This window comes from Mauremys reevesii, linkage group 9 (genome assembly GCF_016161935.1).
Source record: "Mauremys reevesii isolate NIE-2019 linkage group 9, ASM1616193v1, whole genome shotgun sequence".
Taxonomy (NCBI): Eukaryota; Metazoa; Chordata; order Testudines; family Geoemydidae; genus Mauremys; species Mauremys reevesii.
Window position 1 is genome coordinate 66,123,124 of NC_052631.1, and position 11,003 is coordinate 66,134,126.

The following is an 11,003-nucleotide window of genomic DNA, read 5'->3' on the forward strand; positions in this document are numbered from 1 at the left end:
GGCTATGCGGGGAGCATAGCTCCGGCTCCCAACCCAGCCATGACTCCAGCTCAGGGGTAGGTAACCTATGGCACGTGTGCCAAAGGGGGCACACCAGCTGATTTTCAGTGGCACTCACACTGCCCGGGTCCTGGCCACCGGTCTGGGAGGCTCTGCATTTTAATTTAATTTCAAATGAAGCTTCTTAAACATTTAAAAAACCTTATTTACTTTACATACAACAATAGTTTAGTTATATATTATAGACTTATAGAAAGAGACTTTCTAAAAATGTTAAAATATATTACTGGCACATGAAACTTTAAATTAGAGTGAATAAATGAAGACTCAGCACAGCACTTTGAAAGGTTGCCGACCCCTGCTCCAGCTGCTGACAGCTGAAGCCAAAGAAGTCACGGAGGTCTGGTAAAGTCATGGAATCCATGACTTCCGTGACTGCTGTGACCTCCGTGACTAACTCGTAGCCTTAGCTATGAGTAGGCAGTGGGCTATTCTAGTTCCTGGCATTGGCCACGAGGTGGGACAAAGGTCAATTAATGTTACTTTGACTTTATTTCCCCCATTATTCTGGATGGGACAGAGCCCCGGTGGGTGAACCGCTACTGCTCATAAGCACTGCAGGATCCTTTGTGTGTTAGCTGCAGCAACTTTGATACCAAATTTGCTTTTTGCTCACTATGCTCTATCTACCTTATATACTTATCTGGCTCCGTCACCATTGAATCTGAGTGCCTCACACGCTTTAATGTATTTATCCTCACCACACCCCTGTGAGGGAGGGAAGTGCCGCTATCCCCGTTGTACAGGTGCAGAAGGGAGGCAGAGAGACTGGCACTTGCCGAGGTTACCCAGGTAGTCTTTGGTGGAGGAGGGAATTGGTGGGATCTCCCAAGATTTTGGCTACTGCTCTAACCATTGGACCTCCCCATTATAGACGAGTGTGTCAGCTTCAAGATCTCTGTCCCGGTAGCCATGGTTGTTATTGCTCTGGGTTCTGGGATCGTTCAACTCATGTGCCAGGACCAGGGCTGCCTTTGACAGTTCCTCTGTTTTGGCTCAATGTGCAGAGAAAGAGCCTTCCCAGGGCTCTGATCCAAAGCTATGGAGCTCTCTCCCCCAGCAGCTAAGAACCACCTCCAGCCCCTCCACTTCGGTCCCAGGAGCACTTTTCCAACCTGCTTTTACTAATAAAACCCTATATTGCATAATACATTAATTAAAGTTATCTTAAAAAATCCTCATGCAGTCTGAGCGCAGGGGGCGGGGAGAGAAGACGAGAAAGATGGGCCATGGAAGGGTCAGGAGAACTAGGACTCAAGTCTATGGGGCTCAGCTGCTGAATACTCCCAGGCTGCCACCTGGCAGCCACAGCAGAGCTGCAATCCATGCACTATAAATCCCAGGGCACTGGGCACCACAGGAAGTGCCACCCACTTTGATGTTAACCAGTCAAACCACCATAGATGGCCCTATTGGCAATAACCCCCATGACATCAATATTCATGTATGGAAGGACTTCCAGGACACTATCTGTGTAACCTGGCAGTATCTTGGCTGTTGCTACAACAGACCCTGTGCTTGTTCCCTGCTTTGGACTCCGGCTCTGTTCTCTGGTTCTGATCCTTGGCTCGACCCCTCAATCCCTGACTCTGGCTCTGACACCTGGCTCCGACTCCTGCTCCAATCACCAGGCCCTACTCTTGCTCTGACCACTAGGCCTGACTCCTGGTCCTACCTGCGAGGCCAGACCGTTCACGTCCTGGTTGAGACAGGTTACCTGTCCTACTGCACCGCTGGAAGGCAATCAGATACCATGGTGATGGGTCTGGTATAGGAGCCTGACTAGGCTAGGGAAGCTATTCAGTGGTTCTGTGGTGTTTCTGAGCCCTGTATGGGTGTGCCCACCTCTCTCCCCAGGCTCCAGAGCCCGAGTTCCAGCCTGAAGCCACAATTTCAAAGCACTGTCTACACAGCTAAGGGAGGCTCACTTCTGCAGGCTGTGTAGACATATCCGCCATGCCTGCTGCCATACCTCGCCTAGGAAAGAGAAGACAGCCTGCTTCTTTCTTCCCTGTCCTTTGTCAGGGGAGCACAAATTTACCCACTTCCAGCAAAAAACAAAGTCCTGTTTCTTTACGTCCCCTTCCTCCACACTGACCCATGTCCTGCTGTCTCCTTTGCCAGCCCCTTCCACTCTAGCTGGCTCTTTAGTTGAGAGCTTTGTTCCTGCTCCCAGTGGGCAATGACGTATCCCACAATGCCACTGGGCTGCTCTTTCCTGCAGGAGCAGTGCCTCACTGAAGCCACTGGTGGGAAGGGCAGTGTGTGTTGGCAGCATATAGCTGGGCATCTAAGAGGTGTAGCACAAAAGTCACAACTGAGGGAGAGGGGGCTATGGAGGATACAAGCCACCTTTGTGCCCTCCCAAATCTGGGCTGTTCTGCGGGAGCTGCAGTAGTCCCTGGAGTAACATAGCTCTGGGGGCCTGTGCAACCTACCACAGCATCTCAGACCAGGGCCACCCTACAGGTGGCAGCATTGCCCAAAATCTCTGCACCGCTAGGTGCTGTGGGCCAGCCCTGCCCACACATGTTCCTTCCATGCCCAGCCATGCCCTGTGTGCGGGGCTTGTGAGGGGGTTCTCGGAGGACAGCCTGCAGCCATGCTCTGCAGTGTTTGTCCGGAAGAATTCTTCCCTGGCTGGATTTGGGGCTTGTAAAGCCCCTTTATGCTGCTCCAACTCCTTTCTTTGATATAAAGAGGGTCTGGGAATCTCATCCAAAATGTTTAAAGTCCATTTACTTAGTAGCCTAACTCATAAGTGCAACCTCTCAGTGGGGTTAGGTGGGCAATGTCTGAGCCACTCTCTTGTGTGCTCCCCCTCGATGTAGCTTCAGGGCCTCATTCATGGGTTCTCACTCTCGGTCCTATCCCCCTCCCCACAATGTTTTGAATGTGGTTGCATCTCTGGCCTAATCATTTTATTATCCTTCCCTTCTTTATTTCTTCCAGAACTGTAAAATCATCTCAACATGGTGTTGAGAGCATGACAGCACCCTGCAGCTAAATCAGAACAGAGTGGGTGTCCTGTAAAATACCGGAGAGAGAGAGAGAGAGAGAGAGAGTTTGTGTGGGCATGACTTTGTTAGCATATGCAAGCTCATAGGAGGCTATTTATTGTAACAGCTTGGCTCTATATTTTTAAGTGAAGGCCTAGGAATAGGGCTTACCCAATGGAGGTGGGCTTCATCATATATACACTTAACCATGGGCTGTGCAGCCTAGCATAGAAACTGTGTTCCTTAAATTTCAAGGGCTGTCAGTTCGAGGCCTTGCGTAGGCTTGTGTTTTTTATCAGCACTCGAAGGAGATGATGTTAACCAGTCAAACTAGTCAGTACCAATTATTTTTGAGAGAAAATCGAGGAAAACATTAATTTACTGAAAAAAATATTTTAAATAAAAACCACACATTTTTTGGCTTTCAGAAATGGTTTTTGGTTAAAATGTTCACTTTTCAATAACCTGTGGATATTTTTTAACCAAAAACTGAACTGAAACATTGAATTTTGTGACGAAAATTAAAAATTTGTACTCCCCAAATTTTGTTTTTTCTGTTTTTCATTGAAAAACTGAAAAATGTCAATCAAAATGAAATGTATTGCACAAATGATTGTTTTGGACAAAAAGCCATTTTGTCCCCTTGTCAAATATAATGTGTCAAGGAAAAACTTTGGAGAGGATCTATTAAAAGGACACTTTGATTTGGGAGGGAGGTATAGTGGGTGCCATTGAATAAGCTGTCACTGCTTTACTCTGATTAATGTACAGCAAGTAGCACCCATAAAGGGAATTAAGCATTATTATTTTATTACAATTACAGGGTAAATGTCATTTATTTTTATAGCAACCACTGTAGCTCCAGCATGAGTTGGGCATCAGAACTAGCACCAAGAGGTGAGTGATTCACAAGCATGGAAGTTAATGAAGCATAATAAATGGACTCAATTTCTGTCAGTTCTTGGTGAGGTTTAGGGCAAGGCGCTAGCCCCTGGGTACAGGCTGGGTGCTGGAGATGGAAAGCTGGCAGCATCTGAGTCAGGGTGATGGGACCCAGCTGATTGCACAGAGTGCAAAATGTATGACCACTTGCCATGTGAACAAGTAGGAACAGTAGGAGTCTCACACAGCCTATGTATAGCTCTCCAGAGACTAAGAGGCAGGGCCAGATCCTCAGCTGAAGTAAATCAGCAGAGCCTCATGGGTGTAAATGGAGCAATGCTGATTTACACCAGTTGAGGATCTGGCCCATGGGGGTCAGTGACATAGCTGAGCAGGACCCCTTCAGAACTGCCATTATGGTGGAGAAACAGGGACTGGGGGGTGTCAACAGATGGTTCCTTGGGGAAGTCACTGCTGCTGCATCTTTTCTGGGGGTTAAGGATATCGGAGCCAAGGGTGTGTGTCACTCTAGTACCTTTCACCAGGTCTCAAGGCACTAAGACCTATAGAAAATACTGTGTTTTTAGAGGCTCCTTCTTTTTACTACTCAAATGGCAGTGTCCAAAAACACTCTTTGGAAAGAAATCTGTATGACTGTTGGCATGAGGTTTAAACTGATCTTCTGAACGCAACAGCCAGATTTGTGAGAGTCAGACCAGCTGGGAGGTCAAAGAGATTGCAGGCAGGATGTCTTGTGTTCTGATTTATGCTGGCTGAGAAATGAATTCTGAGCTTGTGGACTTCAAGAACAATTCCTAACCTCATGAACCCAGCTCAGGACTTTGAACTCCCCTGACTAAGGAACACTTGCTGTTTGGAACAAATGATCTATTTTGAAACCCAGAGCTCAGAGATAGCCAGTAAAATGACTTCCGCCAGTAAGAGACTTCCCGAGTAAACAGCAAGTTGGAGGCTTTTTAACAGCCAGTCCTGAACTATGAGTTTCTATGAACAAAAAACCCTCTGTGTGACCAAAAATTGTATTTATTTCAACAGCTGTGTGCATGGAAATTGTGCTGTGTGTCAATCGGAAAATTCACACAGAGAAAGAGACACACCTGAGGGCAGGGAAGGAAGCAGAAATCCTCAAAAATGTTTTATTTTCTTGCAGAAAATTTCAATTTTTTGTTGAGAATTGAAATACCAAGAAATTTTGGCTGGAAACAAACAAACAAGGACTGTGAAATGTCATCTGGTGCCTCATGGGAGTTCCAGTTTGGGCACTTTGTGCTTCCGTTCTCTTCTATAGGCTGGGCTCTCTGGTTGGACATGGTGCATGGTGGTTTCCCCCTTGAAAATGGGAGAAGGAACATTATGGGAGTCCCTGGCTGGGGTGCACCAGGAGAGATGTAGTCCATACACTATAAATCCTAGGGCACTGAACACCACAGGAAGTGCCACCCACAGACAACCCTATTGGCAGCAACCCCCCTAGAGAACCCAGATCACAGAGGAGAATGGGGACATGAGGCAAATGAACTACAGCTCCCATGAGGCACTGCAGTTGCATATTCAAATTGAAATATTTCCGTTTTCAGCATTTAGGCTTTTGACAAAACAGTTGAAATATTCTGCAAAAAGCTGACAGATTTAATGGCAAAATGTGTTCTGTTGAAAATCCAATTTTCCATCAAAAAACTGTTTTGATGGAAAAATTTCAACCGGCCCTGCTAAACATGAACCACTGGAAATAGAAAATGAGTCAAATTATCCTAGACGCTAGTGAGGATGAATCCATATAACAGAGGAGAATTTAGTCTGGTTTGAACTAAAGAAAAGATGCAATTCTGAGATTAATGTGTGACTAATCCGTACCTGGAAGAACATCACATGTGGTCAAAGGGCTTTTGATTTTCACATAGGACAATAAGAGACTCATCTTATTGCCATTGGTTGGTGCTTCCATAGGTTTTCTGTGCCTCTTGCGCCACAAAAGGACGACTCTAATCTTCCCTGGAAAACCTATCACATCCATAATCTAGACAGCTGCTGCAACCCATTCTCTGAGTCCAGTAATAAATCTGGGATGGGAGCTGTGTAAAATCTGTGTGTCTGGAAACTTTATACCAAGAAATTCCTTCCAGGCCCTCGCTAGGCTTTGTATAAAAAGCAACTCCCCCAAAGTAATGGTGTCTGGGCAGCAACCTACCGCAGAAAGTGAGTCATGATGAATATGTTGCTCCTTGTTCTAACGAAAAACCCATTAAGGTCAACGGCAGAGTCTCTGAGCGGCACAAAATTGGAATGATGGGCACAGTAAAGTTAAAAATGAGCTAAAATGTTAATGTGGCTAGTACACTGACTGGGTGCTTCCACAGACAGTAAGTAAATCACCCCACTTACCATGGAATGCTGCATCCTGTCGGCTTTTATCTTGGGCTTTAAAATCTAGCTAACAGCCCCCCCAGTGTGGAACCTTTGCTCTTTAACAAGGGAGGGAGAAGCCAATGCAAAGCAATAGGAGATTGGTAACTAAGGGCCCAGTTGTGGTGTCCTCACTCAGGCAAACTCCCATTGTCTTCATGCTGCCAGAATAAGAGCCAGCGGAATAAGGGACTGAGCCATAAGGCCCCAGTGCTCTGCTCCATGGCAAAACTATACCAGGAGGTGGTGTTCTGGGAGGCTGACAGATTCCGAGGTCTAGTATGAAAAGCTTGAACACTGGCAGTACGATCTCTGCAGGGACAGGGGTCAGTAAGGCAGATGTTAATAGGCCCCCAGGGTGGCTTTCCATTACCAGAAGGATGCAATTTTGGGAGAAAGCCTTTGTTAAGAGTGCAGCCAATGAAAATGAGCTTGCTCCCTTAGCTCTGGGTGACTGTAGTCTGATGAATGTCACTGGAGGAGGGTGAGGTTCAGGAGGGACCCAGTTCGGCATGGCACCCGGGGCTCAGCCAGGCAAGTCGGGCCCAGGCTGCCGGCTGGTAACACTGGCCGCTCCGAATGCTCAGTACAGATCTCACCCCTACAGCTCTGCCTCCCTACTCCATCCCATATGGCTAATGATTGGTGAGTCCGTGAGTCCTTACAGCACCTGATTGTGTGCCAGTGCCTTGTGCTGAGTGCAGTCAGCTCTCTGACTTGGAATAGCAGCAGCAGATTATGGCATGATTGAACAGATCAGCTTGTCCGGATTTCAGGTAGTGGAGGTGCCCCCACCAATATTTCCCAGTAGCCTCTTCTTTTGTGAGATCAGTTTGGGCTGCCTCTGGCCTTGCCCCATCCATGGTAACAGCAGATAGGAAGCAGTTCAGGGTATTTGCTTCTCTGGCAGGGGCAGGTCCTGCAGACTTTTGTGGCCTCTTCAGTCTGATGGTTTCTGAAGCCATTCTCAGAGTTAATCAGGTGGGACATCTGCTTGATCCTCTTTCTCAAGCTAACTCCTCACTACCCAGCCATTGATTTCTGCTTAGAGATGGGCCTGAGCTATGAAATTTGGATCTAGATCCCACTTTCCCAAAGACTTGGGGTGGTGGCTCTGGAGTTTCACCTCCCATCCATCTCTAGTTTCACTAAATTAAAGCTACAGCAATCAACCTTCCCTGTTCTTCCTCCCATTGCCCCACATGCACTTCTGTTTACTCCGTTGTGTCTCTAGGTCAGGGATCGGCAACCTTTGGCACACGGCCCATCAGTGAAATCCGCTGGCGGGCCGGGACGGTTTGTTTACCTGCAGCATCTGCAGGTTTGGCTGATTGCAGCTCCCGCTGGCTGCGGTTCGTCGTCCCAGGCCAATGGGGGCTGCCGAAAGTGGTGCGGGCCGAGGGATATGTTGGCCACTGCTTCCTGAAGCCCCCATTGGCCTGGAAGCCAATGTTCTGAGAGCAGCATCCACTGAGCAGAGATCGGGTGATATTCCTGAGTGCAAACAGATGTGGTCTGAGAGCACACACCTGGGAGACAAGAACTCTGAGTGATGATTCCAGGTCTGTCTGTGGCTTAGGGCAAATCACTTCACCTCTCTGCCTCATTTTCCCCATGTGTAAGTGGGAATAACAATCTCTTCTCTTACTCATCTCCCAGGGGGCGGGGAGGATTAATTAATAAAGTGCTTTGAGATGAAAAGTGCCAAGGGTTGTCGTCGTTCCTGTCCCCCGCCCACGTCAATGTTCAGAGGTTATTTCCTGCAAATCTCCGTGTTGCCCTACATAAGGAAGAGCTGTGACTTAGTGATTTCACTGTGCCAGACTGAGCTTCTGAGTTGTCCTTTTTACTATGTTTAGCAAATGATGATGTGGTCTAAAGCTGCCCTCTACTGTAGTGGGAGAAACAAGGACCCTGCCAGGTGCAATGCTGCCATCTAGTGGCCTCTTATGAAACACATACAAGTGTAATAATGGGTTGCGTTCTTGGGAATATTCTAAAAAGGTCCTGGAGAATTTGGAGGAGTGTTTTTAGGTTTCATGAACCCTTTTGAGCTTGGAGAAAAACAAAAGTTATTTAAAAACAAACCTGTCTCTGTTCCAATTTGCACAAAATGTTGGACAGCTCTGGAGGACTATGAATAATTGTAAAACTCATTGGCCTACATTGTCGACTTATTTAGGGTGCCTCCATTTTGGGATGCTCAATGTGCGACCTCCAGAACCTGGTTCTTCTGAGATGCTGAGCACTGTTACTCCATCTGACATCTGAGGGAGCAGTGGTTACTCAGCACCTCTGGAAATCAGGTCCACTGGGTCTCAATTTGAGCACCCCAAAATGGGGCGCCCCACATTAACAGAGACATTAAGAAAAATGAAGGCCATTGTGTTGTGGGCACTCCTAATTCCAAGAAGGTGTGAGGGCAAGGTTTACATGGGTCTTGCTGCAACACTGCAGCCAACCTGGCCTCTTACTTGGGTGATGCTCCTAAGCCCCCTTCTGCCCAAACACAAAACCCTCTGACCCAAGTTTGGTGTTGCTTTCAACCCAGGCTAGTTTGCCTGACTGGAGCCCTAGGCTAGCGCCCGAGTTAGGGTTTTGCTCGGGCTGGTAACCCACCCATTTGGCATTGTGGACGCAGGCTAATCACCTTACGTGCTGATAGTTCTTTGTTGCTTTCCCATAATTCCCCCTGGCCATATTTTCCTGCCCTCTACCTGCTCCCTCCTGCACTAGAAGTCACCTACCAGTTTCTATACACTGGCTTGGCATTTAAATCCCTGCTATGTTTCTGCTGCACCGCACCTGAAAGGAGATGGCATCTGGTAAATCATCCCCCCCAGCATGCTGCCAGAGCCTGACACCAGAGCCTGTTCTACAAGGAGATGGATGGGGTGCCCCGAACTTTCCCCCCACCTAAGCACCCTCACACCCCGAGCATGGTGCCTGCTTTCATGATGGATGGGCTTTTGACTCTGGATGGTGTTAGTAGTCAACTGGGGCACAGGGGCCGAGAGGACTTGGAGCAGCCACTGGGAGCACTGAAACTGGAGAGCATGGAGCACAGCCAGGATGACCTTGGGCTGGAGTCCCAGCACCTCTTTGGGGAGAAGACAGGGGAAAGGACCAGCATTGCAGCAGCCAGGTAAGATGCAAGCCTCCATCGTTGTCACTGTTATGGAGGATATTGCAACATTTGATACAGTCTCGCATGATATTCTTATCGATAAACCAGGCAAATACAACTTAGATGGGGCTACTATAAGGTGGGTGCATAACTGGCTGGATAACCATACTCAGAGAGTAGTTATTAATGGGTCCCAATCTTGCTGGAAAGGTATAACAAGTAGGGTTCTGCAGAGGTCTGTTTTGGGACCGGCTCTGTTCAATATCTTCATCAACGACTTAGATATTGGCATAGAAAGTATGCTTATTAAGTTTGCAGATGATACCAAACTGGGAGGGTTTGCAACTGCTTTGGAGGACAGGGTCATAATTCAAAATGATCTGGACAAATTGGAGAAATGGTCTGAGGTAAACAGGATGAAGTTTAACAAAGACAAATGCAAAGTGCTCCACTTAGGAAGGAAAAATCAGTTTTGCACATACAAAATGGGAAGAGACTGTCTAGGAAAGAGTACGGCAGAAAGGGATCCAGGGGTTATAGTGGATCACAAGCTAAATATGAGTCAACAGTGTGATGCTGTTGCAAAAAAAGCAAACATGATTCTGGGATGCATTAACAGATGTGTTGTGAGCGAGACACGAGAAGTCATTCTTCCTCTCTACTCTGCGCTGGTTAGGCCTCAACTGGAGTATTGTGTCCAGCTCTGGGCACCGCATTTCAAGAAAGATGTGGAGAAATTGGAGAGGGTCCAGAGAAGAGCAACAAGAATGATTAAAGGTCTTGAGAACATGAACAGGAAAGCTGAAAGAATTGGGTTTGTTTTGTTTGGAAAAGAGAAGACTGAGAGGGGACATGATAGCAGTTTTCAGGTATCTAAAAGGGTGTCATAAGGAGGAGAGAGAAAACTTGTTCACCTTAGCCTCTAAGGATAGAACAAGAAGCAATGGGCTTAAACTGCAGCAAGGGAGGTTTAGGTTGGACATTAGGAAAAAGTTCCTAACTGTCAGGGTGGTTAAACACTGGAATAAATTGCCTAGGGAGGTTGTGGAATCTCCATCTCTGGAGATATTTAAGAGTAGATTAGATAAATGTCTATCCGGGATGGTCTAGACAGTATTTGGTCCTGCCATGAGGGCAGGGGATTGGACTCGATGACCTCTTGAAGTCCCTTCCAGTCCTAGAATCTATGACTCTATGAATCTATTAAAACATAAAGCTTGGCCAGTCTCATAACTGTGATGGGGCTGTTATGTGTGTGGGTGAGGCTTTTCCTGCAAAGCTTCAACTGAGAGTGGAAGAACCTCCATTCTTTCCCTCCACCCTTCTGCCCTGGGCACATGCAATCCAAGTTAGAGGCTAAGTGGGGGTGTAGTGAGGCGGCCTGGCTCCCAGCCGCCCCAGAGAGGGACGAGCCCCTACGGACGCCAAAGTGGGCGGAGTCACTGGAGCCTGCGCCTGCCCCCCAGAGGTCAAGGCGCAGGGCAGGAAGTATAAAAGCCCAACCCCAGGGC